Source organism: Prionailurus bengalensis, chromosome A2 (assembly GCF_016509475.1).
Source record: "Prionailurus bengalensis isolate Pbe53 chromosome A2, Fcat_Pben_1.1_paternal_pri, whole genome shotgun sequence".
Taxonomy (NCBI): domain Eukaryota; kingdom Metazoa; phylum Chordata; class Mammalia; order Carnivora; family Felidae; genus Prionailurus; species Prionailurus bengalensis.
In genome coordinates, this window is record NC_057348.1 from 92,756,055 (window position 1) to 92,770,629 (window position 14,575).

General features: G+C 36.6%; 1 non-coding gene across 1 annotated transcript; it reads right to left on the reverse strand.

The window, feature by feature from the left end:
• Positions 1 to 13,377: 13,377 nt before the first annotated feature.
• Positions 13,378 to 13,481, reverse strand: LOC122488791. The gene has a single exon (XR_006298714.1). It is a non-coding gene; the product is annotated as a U6 spliceosomal RNA (small nuclear RNA).
• Positions 13,482 to 14,575: the final 1,094 nt, after the last annotated feature.

Sequence of the window (14,575 nt, forward strand, 5' to 3'; positions counted from 1 at the left end):
CAGATAGCAATGAAGAAAATATGCATATGATCTAAGGTCAAGCTGAAAATAAAAAGCAAGTATCAAATAGTATAAAAATAAATGTGTTCTTTAAAAAACTATGTATGTTTGTAGGCAGTACTAAAAAGAGCACGCAAAAGGAGAAAAACTTTTGCTGGTATTCATCATCCAGAATGTAAACAAGGTACCATATTTTCCTGAATGTTTGGTAAAGTTATTCTTCCTATAAAAGTATACATAATATACAGGTAGTCACATATAACATGGGTAGTTAGGTAATTAATTATTTCAAATTGGGTGGCACAACAGGAGAATAAATGAAGAGAGTTTCCGTCTTTTGTACTCAGAAGGATGTTACTGCTTCTGCTCTACTGACGACGAAGAGTAATTTCTGCTTAGTTCTGCAACACACACATGGAGATTCATTCAGTGGTTGGGTTTGAGTCATAAATACAGACTCTTCCGTGAGCTAATTCAGAAAATGACCTCTAGGTCAGCCTTCGGTTATGTTTTCTTATCATTTACCTGACTAGTTAGGAAGGCAAAAGCAGTTTTTGGTTTCATTGGTGGTGGTATTTTCCTGTCCCCCAAAATGAAGGCTAAATAAATAAATAAGCAAGCAAGCAAGGAAGCAACCTAAGAAGCTAGAAATATAGAATTCTAAGGAAGGATCTCTTGGGTGTGCCACCAGAGATGATTTAGAAAAACAGAAAACCTGAATTTGTGTTGAAAGCTCTATAAACTCTGATATTTCTCTCATTCAGCTCTCAGAAATATTGCTATCTCATCCATGCTTACTAAATGATTTTCCTCTCATACTCAGAAGAGAGAACAACAAAGGGAAAGCAGTAACCTGCGTGTGCCATAGATGTGCAGAAGAAACCAGTCTAGGACTAAATCATGATGAATGAGAAATAATAAAACCTCATTGCCATAGATAAAAGGTGTTCCACAAAAATACAATGAAACTGGATTGCGAGTAACGTGTTCTCCGAGTGTTCCACAAGACCAGCAAACATTTCTAATAAATTTTAATGTGATAAAGGAGCGATGTCTTGCAATAGGAGTAGTACGTGCTGAACATCACATAATCACAAATGAGCCAATGGTTCTTGAAATTCACTTTGATATACAAGCGTTTTGGGTTAGAAGCATGTTTCCAGAACAAATTGTGCTTGCAAATCAAGGTGTTACTGTCTATTCCAAGTATTGAGTTTAAGAATGTGTCATTTAGAAATCTCTTTAAGATTATATCTGCACTTACCAGCACTTTACATGGAAATAGGAAAACTGGACTTTTGGACAGCAAAGAGACTCAGAGTCTAACAAATTTACATATAAGTCTTGATCATTCTACTTACTTCCTTTGCCAGATGGTCATATCACACTAACACAAAAGCCTTCAGGGAATCTTTCATTTTAAATTCTTCCTGTGATTCAATGCATTTCCTGTAATAGTCAGTACATCCTCTATTGAAGCAAGTCTATATACTCTGCAGAAAAATCTGTGAATCTGGTAATTTAATGGACTTGTCATTTCCAGAAGCATTTACAAAGCCAAAGACATTGCTTTGTTATCTTCTTGGGGGTAACTGCTTTTTATTTTTCAGCACTGCCTGCAGGGCCTGCTTTGTATCTGTTACTTTCCACTTGTCTAATTATATCTGTTACTTCAGACATGTTTAATTGCAGAGCCTATATTGGACTAAATTTAAATATCAGAGTTGATGAGGCTGAGCTTATCACAGTCCCTTTCTTATAGATGAGAAGCTGCTGGTGCCCGGAGAGACTTGCAAGTAAATACCACCAGTCTGATTCCACCTCAGACTTCCCGGAATAACATTTCTGAGGGAGACTCCTCTGCTAGTAGTTTGAATACCATCATCCGGCAAGACTTAGAAGTCATCTCTCAAGACAAAAATGGAATAAGCTGTTCTGTATAGTAGGTCCAGGCTATTTCTTCTCCTGAACCGTGCCCTGCAGGTCTGACCTAAAGACATCAGATGGAAACATGCCAGTCTTGAGAGAGGGGAGCAGGTTCATACATGAGCATCATACAGTGTGTAACAAAGTAGCCACGACAAAATGCACTTGACTTATAGCCTCCCAGCACAGCCCCTTCCCGTAGTACCCTAAAAGACGTGATGAGCTAAAGTCAGCACTTAGAACTGAATTATTAGCTAATAAATTATATTTAATATTTTGTAGTCTAATATGCCATATTCAACCTTATAATAATTAGAGCTTTTATTTTCATGACCATCTTCACTCTTAACATTCAAAATTAAATCCTCTCATTTGATTACAGCCCCAAAGGCTTGAAGGTCATCAAAAAAGCTAGGCTCAAAGGGAAAAAATAATAATTTAGAAATGTAGAGGGAAGGTACCATTATAAACAAAATACTGTTATTTTTTGTCAATAATTTTGCTAATCAAGTAACATATCTCTAGGATAACATCAGATCTTCTCCTTTTCTTCTACATTTCATATATAGAGTTCATAAAATTAGCAGTGTCTCATCAAAATACTTAATGTGCAGATATGAACAGTGAAATCCCACATATGTATGGGCAGTGTTAGTGGCTGTGCTTAAACTTGATTAAACACACATATATTTAACTACTTCAGTACTCATGCTTTTGTTTCAATTCTAGAATGTCTATATGAAATTCAGAGACTTGAATGGATAAAAAAATGAAAAGACAAGACTTTTTATTTCCCCTTTTCCGTGAGAAATGCTGTTTTCTTATTATTTTATCTTTAGTCAAGAAATAAAAATTATCTCTATATAATTCCCAATAACCCCAAAATTCATTAAGTATAAAAACAAAATATAAAGGATTTGTAATGTAAAGGATTTGTTATATTTAAGGCTCGTATCTCTAAGCTTTTTTTTTCTTTGGGTGCCCAAAAGACATTCAGTGAACCACGTTTACTACTCCTACGTTCCCAGGAAATCAGAGACAGAGTTTCTTACATGGAGCTTGAGAACGTCCCTGGAGGACTCAGACCCTGATCTACCTACGTAGGTCAAAGAAACAAAAACATTTACCAGATTCACAGGGAAGTTGACAGCCTCTGACCTTTGGTCAGCTTTTGACAGTTTATAAAGCTCCTTTATATAAATTATTCTTTAAGTTTATCTATTTTGAGAGAGAGAGAGGGAGGCCATGCAAGCAAGGAAGGGGCAGAGAGAGAGAGAGAGAGAGAGAGAGAGAGAGAGAATCTCAAGCAGGCTCCACACTGTCAGCACAGAGTCAGACTCAGGGCTAGATCTCATGAACCATGAGATCATGACCTGAGCCAAAAAGCAGGATGTTTAACCAATTGAGCCACCCAGGCACTCCTATATAAATTATTCTATTTTCCCCTTACATTGTTTGAGTGATAGGGTTCCCAGGGCTCTTTATTTTCCATGTTTTCCACATGGACAAACAGAAGCTCAGGAGAGTTTCTCTCTCCTACTCATGTGGTTCATAGCTGCTAGAGCTGGTGAAATAGATTTGATAAGTAACTTCCTTCTGCATCTGAAATAGCAGTTACCTTGTTGATGTCTGCCTCCTACCCTGAACAGAGATCCCTGAAAATACTTTCTAATTCTGCACATGCCATGATAATTCTCATCTTGCTCTAACAACTGGCACCAAAATCAAAAAGAGTAACAATGTACTTAAAAGGAATTAAAATTATTGCCTGGCAAGAAATCTAACATTATAACACAAATTTCAGCAAAGTAAAAAAACAAACAAAATAAAACAAACAAACAAAAAACACTTAAAGTTTAGACTTCGAGTTAATAGATTTCCATGGAAAGAAAAAAATCCATAAGAAATTATGATAAAATGCTGACTTTGGCATACATTTGAAAAAATCAATAAAAATATTTAATTTTAAAGAGTAGGGGATAGTTTGATGATATCAGCTTCATTACTTCTACAGATTTAAATGTCCAAGACTTTTAGGAAGAAATGACATTTCATTATGACAAACTTTCTCTATGTTCCAGCAATCTGAATGTCATGATGTAGAGACACTGAGTGTATACCGAGAGTCACAAACAAATAATGCCTTTGAAGGGAAATCTCAGTCCAAGAAAAAAGGATATTTCTTACTTAAATATAGGCTTTCCACATGAGGTCTGTTAGTCCTGTTTTAATCTACACTATTCTGTTTAAAATGTCCAATTTTCTCTTTTTTTTTATGATTATCATTGTTTCTATGGTGTCATTAGGCATGGTAATAGCAATTATGGACAACACTTAACAACTTAGCAATTACAGTTTTAACCATGTAGGTTTCATGCCTAATGGCTCTAAACATAACAAGGGAGGCATACAATCTAAAATATGAAAATGAATGGAAACAATAACATAATAGTATGAAGATATTTGACTGTTCATACATATGGACATACAAAAAAATACCTGAAATATCAGAAATTGTTGGAAAAAGTTAATTTGGAATTTTCTAGTCACTTAATTCAAATGCCCTGATACAGATTACTATGGCATGCTCCTGATTTACATATTGATTAGTTGTTTACAATTAGTTTATCAATAAGTTTATAAACCTGAGTACTTTCCTTATTTTCACTTCATTTCCTTAATTTTATTGATGTCATAATAGCAAAACCTCACAAAAAAAATTAAAAGAAGGTATGGCTTTTATTCTCCAGCAATTCAAATGAACAGTAGAAGATAAATCCCGGGAAGCTGAGATTTATTCTGGATCGGCAGAAGGGTCCAAGTTACACTGAAAACATCTGTTAGTTTGGCACCTCTTCCTCAATCTATTTTTGGTAGTCAGAGAGGAAAATCAGTTACCATATTGTTGGTCTGCTCTGACTTACCTGTGTAGCTGCTACCTGCCAAGGCCCTAAACTTTGTATTTGTCTCTCTCTCTCTGATTCTAACCAGAGCTAACGAAGAGCTAACCAGTAGGGAAAATTATTCTTTCATTTTATAAACTACAATTTAACAAATTTTCCTGTCTTTGACTCTGATTCAGCATGTTTCAAGCATGTAGTATGAAAATCAACCTTTGGAGGTATTGGATCACAGAATCAATAACTGAGTTAGGTTCAAACATTCTATCAGTGGCTGGGGCTTGAGAAAGCATCCACAGGGAGTTTCTGTGATAACAGCAGGAGCAAAAGAGCTCCTTGAAGATGCATAGAGAGTTAGGTTTATCTCCTTCCCCAGATGGTTTCCACGCCCGAGGCAGAGATAACAATTTGATAGCTAGACCCAGTGTTTTCCTCATACCCCCATCTCTTAGTGGTGCCATGATAGGCCAGGAGGATATTAAACAAGAGCATTAATTATTTACAGTTGGGTCTCAGACAGTCTAGGTTATATTCATGTCACTGCTTCACATGAGCTCTGTAACTGTTATTAAGGAAGTTTGCTGAGCTCTACTTAAGAAGGATGACACATCCGGAAGATGCTGAAGACACGGTTAAATGGCTTAGATGAATCTCAAGTTCACTTCAGATATCAATTGCCAAGTGAACAACAAATCCTGAATAGTTCTGCACACCCTATTTAACACAATCAAGTGCTGTATGGAGAATGAACCTTCTCTTGTCACAGTGACTGCTCATTTCCTCAACTGAAAGCAATAGGAATTTATAACTCTTAAATGTTGTGTCATATGCTTATTCAATAGCTAATAATTAGTATTTTTATTAGGTCTCTGCAGATTATGACTAACAAAAACCCATTCAATGGGATTGTACTAAAAGAAAAAGTAATTTTAGAACACAAAAATTCCTTAGAGAGCTGAAAGATGTAGATCCAGTCAGACCTTGGAAATAAACTACAGCCAGGGCCACAAATACAAACAAAACACCTCCCCATCTCTCATGTCCACCAGACTGCATCATCATTCTAGCTCAGAGAATACCACTTTACTTTATGACAAGCTCACATGGTAGGACACGGCTGACCGTATCTCTGAGGTTTACAGATCCTCTGTTGAAAAGAACAGCTATATTCAATCCTGATGTTTTTTAATATTTATTTATGCTTGAAAGAGAGAGACAGAGCATGAGTGGGGGAGGGGCAGAGACAGAGGGAAACAGAATCCGAAGCAGGCTCCAGGATCTGAGCTCTCAGCACAGAGCCCAATGCAGGGCTCCAACCCATGAACCATGAAATCATGACCTGAGCTGAAGTCAGACGCTTAACTGATTGAGTCACCCACATGCCCCTAGATTCTGGTTTTTATGTCCCTGCAAAGAAATTCTGATTTGGTTTAGTTGTCTAAGCCTAAGGCAATTTGGTTTAGTGCCAATTTAGTTTAGTTGTCTAACCCTAAGGCAAGAGTGGTCAAGTTATGTAAATATAACAATTTAGAAGTGTGGTTCCTAGTACTGTAGAAGAGTAATCGTCCAGACAAAAGAAGAAGACCACCACCAACACCAGTTACATGACACTGTTCTGGCTGTGCCTTCACAAGAGAATCTAGGGACGGTGATTCCTACTCCAACAACATAATTATCAACTAAGTCACATATTTTAGAGCATCAGACATTCGAGAAATAGTGGAAGCTCTGTGTTATGTGACACTTAAAATCTTTAGGAAAGGTTTTGACTCTACCTCATTCCTCAAATCACACAATTAAAAAAAAAACAGAGTATGCAGATCAGATGGAGACTGTTTGGCTGTTTATTCAAGCATTGATCCTTCCTAGGTGCTACCAAAGGGAGTGGGGGGGACCCCAATTATTGTCACAAAGAATAAAAGAAGAAACAGATTTTAAATGGTGTCAGGGTGTGGAGTGGTCAGGAAAAGCTTTTTAAGGAAATGTCATTCTAGCTAAGATCTCACAGTAAGAAAGAATTAACTGGATGCAAGGTGGAACCGAGAGATGCAAGCAGAGGTTATGTTAAATGTAAAATTCAACCAACAGTAGAAGCTATTAACACCAAGTCCAAGTTAAAACAATCAACCACAGAGCATATTGAAACACATAACTGATGGAGGAAATATGATATATTACTCTGTACCAAATGGTTGTTTAATTTTTAATTACATTAAATTACCACAAATATTTAATTAGACACAGGTGGTAATGTAACATCCCCGTTTGGCTCCCATTTTCAAAATATTATGTGTACACTTTTTTGTCTGCAGTCTATATGTATGTGTACATATTCATAGAATGCTAGTGGAGTATAGATTTAACAGCCTGAGAGAAAGCTTTCCAAGAATAAAAACATTCGGATATTGATAAACAACTGCCTGATTCACAGTTTCCAGTTCTGTGTGCAGACCAGCTGTGCTGTTGTAACTTCTGGCGTGTGTATAAATCTTAGCTTTATTCCATCCCCAGAGATTCTCTACTTGTCCAGACAAGTTCAAAACTACATGTTTTGAATTCTGGGAGGATGTCAGTGGTGGCAGAGTTTTTTAATCTCCCTGTAACCCCCATAAATAAGAGAAAGACCAACTAGAAGAGGAAAACACCAAAGCTCACAGCAGGTATCAATAAGGAAAAGAGGTGAAAATGTATCTGTAACCCCCTCGCCCCAAATATTAGCAGGTGTGGATAAACCAAGGCACCTAAAAGACGTGTGCGGTATCAGCAGCTATGCAGAACGAGGCAAAAGGGAGTGAGGTGGGAACAAGAAGACCTCCAACAGCCAGGAGACACTCCAAGCAAAGGATGAGTTGGTGTGAGGACCTTAGCTCAAACTCCTATTCCAGAGTAACTGCAAGGGGCCCACTGAAATGACGAAAGGGGCTGGAGCCATCAGGATGCTGCAAGCTTTCACAACTGACAGCCTGAAAACCGCTCTAGACTCAATCCCCACATGAAAGAGTGTGAGCCTGAAACAGAATTCAAATGGAGCAGGACCTCAAAAGTTCATGCGAAGAAAGAAGAGGATCTAAAAGAACAAGGGGAAGGAAATAGAGTCTGGAGATGTCAGAAACTAAGAGCCTGTATATCTGAACATTATATAGTAAGAACATATCAAGGACCACATCTTTCCTGCTCAACCTTGTGGCTCTAATACCTAGCCTAATTCCTACCAGATAGGGAAATCGGTTAAAGAAACAAACAAACAAACAAAAAAAAAAAAAAAAAAAAAAAAAGAAAGAAAGAAAAGAAAAAAAAAGAAAAAGACTAAAATGGTTTATAAGAATGGCAATTATAATTATGATACCCTTTTATAATCTTTATTGTACATGGACTCAACTTCTGCCCATAAAGAAAACGATGTATCTCAGTATCTGAGTAACATTTTAAAACTCCAATCTTTCATAAGATAGAAAGTATAATCCTGGATTTAAGAGTATAGCACAGAAAAAGCAGTTGAGCTTTAGTATTTCCTTTGTATTCAGAATTCAACCCATGTTTGTGGGAAGTTTTAACTAAATAATCAGTTGAACATAATGAAAATTTCAGTCTAGAACTGACATAAGGCCACGGTCAACAAAACGCATGCATCAAAGGTCCCAAGCCTTTGCTAGAGACATATACAATATTCCAAACTAAGTACACCAAAAAATATTTCATACCAAATTCTTACTGTAAAGGATTCATTTAATTCATTCAAAAAGTAGGCTGACATGGGGAGGTCCCATACTTTCCAGGCCCTCAGTCAGCTTTCAACAATCCCTTGTATGTGGGTTGAATCTAACAAGCCTAGAGTTTCAGACACCCTTCTGATGTATAATTATTTTATCCTGTTGTTATTACTTAAAGAGGTAGTGGCTGAACTGGGAACAGAGGATTTAATTTCTCCAGGTTTTTTTTTTTTTCTTGAGCTATAGTTTTATTGGACGAAAGGCAGCAGTGATTGTACTAAATAGGTTTTTTAAAAAGCTCTTTTCTGAGTACCCTTCTCATAGCAACCATGTTATTACTTTCATACAATTTTAGTGCAATGCTTGGATTGTAATAGCCTTTAGACACCTGTGCACTGTATAGTACATTATTATTTGTGACACCCCTCAAATGCCAATTTGCTAGACAGCAGATAGTTCCCTGGGCTTAATAAATCTTTACAAGTCCATCTCAAGTGGCTGGGCTATACTCTTCTCCCCTTCCCCATTTTGTGTAGTACATTATATGAAGTGGTTATTATGGTTTATATTAATCTGAAGTTATTAATATTTTATGACACTTGAAATATTATACAGTGTAGACTCATGTATTTGCTTGTCATAGTAATTATACTATCAATCTGTTATTTTATTTTTTTAATTTTTAATTTTTTTTAACGTTTATTTATTTTTGAGACGGAGAGAGACAGAGCATGAATGGGGGAGGGCCAGAGAGAGAGAGAGGGAGACACAGAATCTGAAACAGGCTCCAGGCTCTGAGCTGTCAGCACAGAGCCCCGACGCGGGGCTTGAACTCATGAACCGCGCGATCACGACCTGAGCCGAAGTCGGACGCTTAACCGACTGAGCCACCCAGGCGCCCCTTGTTATCATTTTATATTTGGGTAACATTTTACCAATTTCACATACACAGATGTGTTTTTGTATTTGTTTAATGCCCTTTAAATCTCTGTGGAGTAGAGAGAGCAAATTACATACACATTTCTTAAAAGAAAGAGCAATGGCTAAAAATGTTCATAATGTACTCATACTGTAAATGGTAGAATGTGAATTTGAACCCACATCTGCTTCTACTTCCTCAAGAAAAAGGACATAAGCCATATTGATTGTAAGATGACTCCTTTAGTGTGGATATTTTAGTTTAGTTGGGGTATAATTTGCCTGTGTGGAAGGCTTAAGAAGAAAGACAAGTTATGGGTTATTGCAATAATCCAGGAGAGAAAAAATGATGATTTGAATGAGGATGATAGTGACAGAGGAGTTTTTATAAGCATTTGCAAATATGAGTGAATAGCATTTGCAGATATGAAGAATAAAGACGATGGAGGATATCATCATCATGTTGGGTCTATTCAACCTGAAGAATGTAGTTGCCATTTGTTTAGATGGAGGGTGCTATGAAATGAGTAGGTTTTGGTTGTCACAATTCAAGAGCTTCGGTTGGAGCTTGTTAAGCTGGAGATGTCTATTAGACATCCAATGGAGTATATACACCGAACAACTGGATGGATGAGTGTCAAGTTTGGATGAGGTGTCTGGTCCGGAGGTATGCTTTGAAATTCATGAATGCATACTTATTGTTTAAAGCCATGAGACTATATGCAGGTCATGAAGATAACATGGTTTCCTAAAATCTAGATGAAGAAAATGTTTTGACAAGGTAGGAGTGATCATCAGTGGGAAAGGTTGCTGACAAACTGAGTACACTGAAGCCCTAGTATTGAACACCATCTTTCCCAACCTAAGTCCCACATGCATTTGACAAGAGTGATTTCGCTAAAGTGGCGCACACCAAAGACTGCAATGATTTCCAGAGAGAATGAGAAGAAAAGTGAAATGAGTGATTACAGAAATGTAAGAGGTGTTTTGCTGAAAGAAAAATAGAGTAAAACCTGGAAGAGAATAAGGGGTCAAGGTAGACCTTTTTCCTCCCTTTTTTTAAACCAAGAAATAACAGCACAGTAGTGTACTGGTAGATAATCCAGTGGAGCAGGAAATGTTGATACTTCAAGAGAAGAGACTCTTGTTAAAGCAAAGTCTAACAGGCTAAAGGAGAGAGGAGCCACTATAAAATAAAGGGGTTCGTATTGGATACCAACTGGATGAACTATTTATTCGTGGTGATAGGAGAAGAGACAAAGAGTCTAGATACAGATGTAGACAGGTTGACAAATGTAGTTCAAAAAACAAATGGAAATTCTTTTCTAATTGTTTCTATTTTTCCACAATAGAATAGAAAGCAGGAATGTTATCTAAGGGTAAGGATGCCAGAACTGTACTACCTCAATTACAATAGTTTCCTAGCTTATTTTTCTAATGTTTGTACCTTTTTCATAAATTTCTTGTTCTATTTTCTAAGTGTAGTTCTTGGCCTTTTGCATTCATTATTCTTTCAGATGAACTGCAGCATCAACGTTTTGGGTTCTAGCAACAACAAAAATGTAGAGTGTTGATTGAAATTCAGTGTATGGGTTTGGAAATAATTGCCATCTGAACAGTATCACATCTTTTGAGGAAACTGGCAGGCCTGGCTGCTTATTCCAGTCTTCTTTTACATCCTCCAGTAAATCCTGTTATGAGTCTTGTTCCTTTGTGTCAGGTTCAATCCTGGGTATTTTATGTTTCTGCTTTTTTTTTTTTAATGCAAATGACCATCCTCTTATCACATATCATTTAAGACTTAAGTGTTTATTACTTATGTAAAAGAAAGCTAATTCAATTTCTACCAACTAGTAACTTTTTGTGACTTTGAGTAAGCCATTTAATCCCACAAATATCTGTCTCTGCAGCTGGAAAAGGAATGAACTAAATGATCTCTATAATTTAATATATATATATATATATACACACACATATATATACACACACACATATACACACATACATACATACACATACACACACACACAGAAAGATACTAATATTATTACTTTTTTTTTTTTTATTAGCCAACTGATTCTCAGAGAATGTAATTTACCCATCTTTCTATGGATAATGAGAAGAAGTTACCCAGTTTGGGGTAAATTGCCAATGCAGTTTCTAGCAGATAAATATTGGTTATCTAAGAGCTGAGAAACAAACCACTCCGTAACTTACTGGTTTAAAGCAAGAACGATTTATCTTTTTACAAATGTTTGGACAGGTAATTTAGGCAAAACTCAACTGGAGAAGGTTGTCTTTCCTTCATGCAATGTTGATTTGACTTATTCATGCAGATGCAATCAGTTGGCAAGTCAGCTCGAGGCTGGCTGACCCCATAGGGCCACATGCTGGCAATTGGCTGGTGGTAATGAACAGAGTGCCTTGGTTTTCCTCTACCTGGCTTATAAAGCAGACTGTCTTGGGAAACCTGGGATTCAAGAGAGAAACCCCATGTGCAAGCACACGTTCATATTTGTATTCCTAATTGTTGACCAACCACTGGCCAAATCAAGACACATGAGCAAGCCCATAGTGACCACAGAAGAAGACTATATAGGGACATAAGTAACAGGAGGCATGATTCACTTTGAATTATTAACGTGATAACTTTCCGCAGTCCTGAATATGATTCAGCTCAGTATCATTTTCTACAACCAGTATACAGTTTCAGATGGTCAGTTTAGGAAGCATGCCTAAAGTAAGTCCCAAGAGGTTATTTGTTTGATTTAAAATGCCCAAAGCTCTCACATTCCCAAGTTTTCCCATCAATCTGCAACAGATGTCTGACATTTCAGCACTAGATAGTGAATCATTTGTGTTAGGAACGTGTTCCTCATAAGACAACATGGATCTCTATGAAATAGACTCCACATAAATTTATCAGAAAATTTACAATAGGACCAGTAGCCCTTAACAGCTGCATTTAAAATAAATAAGGATTTTTGCTCTTTAGAGAACAAATGGGAGAAAGCCAATTTCTGGATGAGACTGTTGCCCTGAGAAGGTAGATCTGGATTTAACATCACTTTAGAAGTCCCCGGAAGGTCAACAGGGTACAAGGAAGGGAGCAAACTTTGAAGACTTATTTTATGTTGCAATGAATCCAAGAGCTGAAGAATGAATGTAGAGAACTCTTCAGCAACCTGACCTTTAACTCACTCAGTTCCTATAAACCTGTCTCCTACACATTTGCCATCATACATGCCTTAATAAATTTTCTGCCACCAACTATATTCTTTTTTGCCACACTTGGGCTTTCAAATCATAGCAATTTTTAATAATGAAAATTATGTTTTAAAGAATAGAAATTTCCAACAGTGGTATTCAGACTTTGGAAACCCACAGAGTAGTTCTACTTTACTCATTTCTAGAAAAAGAAAAAAAAAATTCTACCCATCCTCATCTTGCCCACTTGAAGTATAAAGATGAAGTTTTTATTATCCTAAAATTGCCTCCAGCTTCTGGACAAAAAAAGTGATACTATAAGACGATATTACTCTACCTTTCTATCTGCAATTTCATATAAAATCATGATGCAACAAAAGGAACCAAACAACAAATTCATAAATTACGGTCAGGCGAACCTTCTAACATTGAGGCTTGCCATTTATTTCAACTAAGATGCCACCACTAATTTAAGCCCCTGTTGTCTCTATATAAATGTTTTAGTCTCTATGATTATATTTTATTTCTTTGTCACATTAGTACAGATATGGTCAATACCTCCAGAACCACTCTATTATTATCAATATATTACATCTTATAATTATCCATCAATAAAAATCAATTCGAAAACAAAACAGAATATTATTAATTATTTCTATTCTCCTTGATGGGAAATAGTAACTAGCCTTTCAATATATTATATAGAGAAGAGAGAGAAACATTTGAAACGCTTCCTAAACTTATAGGTCATCCTTGCACGGGGGCTATGCTAATCTCTGTATCATTCCAATTTTAGTATATGTACTGCCAAAGTGAGCACAAGACAGCATCATTTGGAAAACAGTTTAATTTCTGATATCGACTGATTTCTTCTTCCCTCCATCTTCCTTCTTTTCTTCACTATTTTTTTTTTAGAATTAGAAACTTTTAGGTATGAATGTATTTTTACCCTTCACTCTTTAAAAAAAGAAAAAAATCCCACTGTGTCAACTGTGTTGGGTACAGGAAGGCAGTGGGAAATTAATCCTTTAATAATACAACAGACAGAAAAGCAGTCACTTTGGTGCCCAAAAGCAATTAGTGAAAGTAGCCAGAACTAGGAGAGCAGCTTTCTTGGTCTCAATGATAAGGCAGTATAGGAAGGCCAATGTCAATTACCAGAATAGTTAGGAAAGAAATTATTAAAAATACATAGACAGGAGCAAGTATCAAGGAAAGCTTGCCGGACTGAGCTGTGTTCAATGTGAGAACTTTCTAGGTAAGTGTTAAAGAGGATACATGGGGGCTACATGGAAGTGAAGGAAACTAGTGAGGTTTCAGCCCCGATTAGTTAGATTTAGTTGTTTTAATAGATGTGCCTATGGATGAGCCCAGGCCCCCAGATGATCATCTCAGACAGAAGGAAGGCCAGAGAGCTACAAAAAGCACTGCTTTAGTCCCTGGTGCTGGATGGCCTGACAGCAGTTTTGGAGAAAGAAGAGACTAAAATGAAAATATGCTACTTTTAAAACGACAATAATGACAACTTTAAAGCTATTTTTGTAAATGCCAAGAAGAAAATAGTTTAACAGATGTTTCTGCCTTGTAAGAATTGACACAAGCCAACTCTCAGGAGTCATTTCCTAGAAAGAAGAACTGGCCCAACACAACTGGGAGTTTACTAAATAATCAACTTTACTTTTCAAAATATTTTTGAGTCCTACAAATGGACAAAGCATAACAAAAAAAAAACCCTATAGCTGTTCTTTACAATATTACTCTATGAATAACTTTATCAATTTAGGAGATAAAGAGTTCTCAGAAACAGTAAATCAGTTTGGAGAAGTCACAATGAGACATAGGAGTTCACATAAAAGAAGACTGCACTGAAGTCTTTGAAAAATCCCAAATTATCTCCTATAGAAGCCATACTTA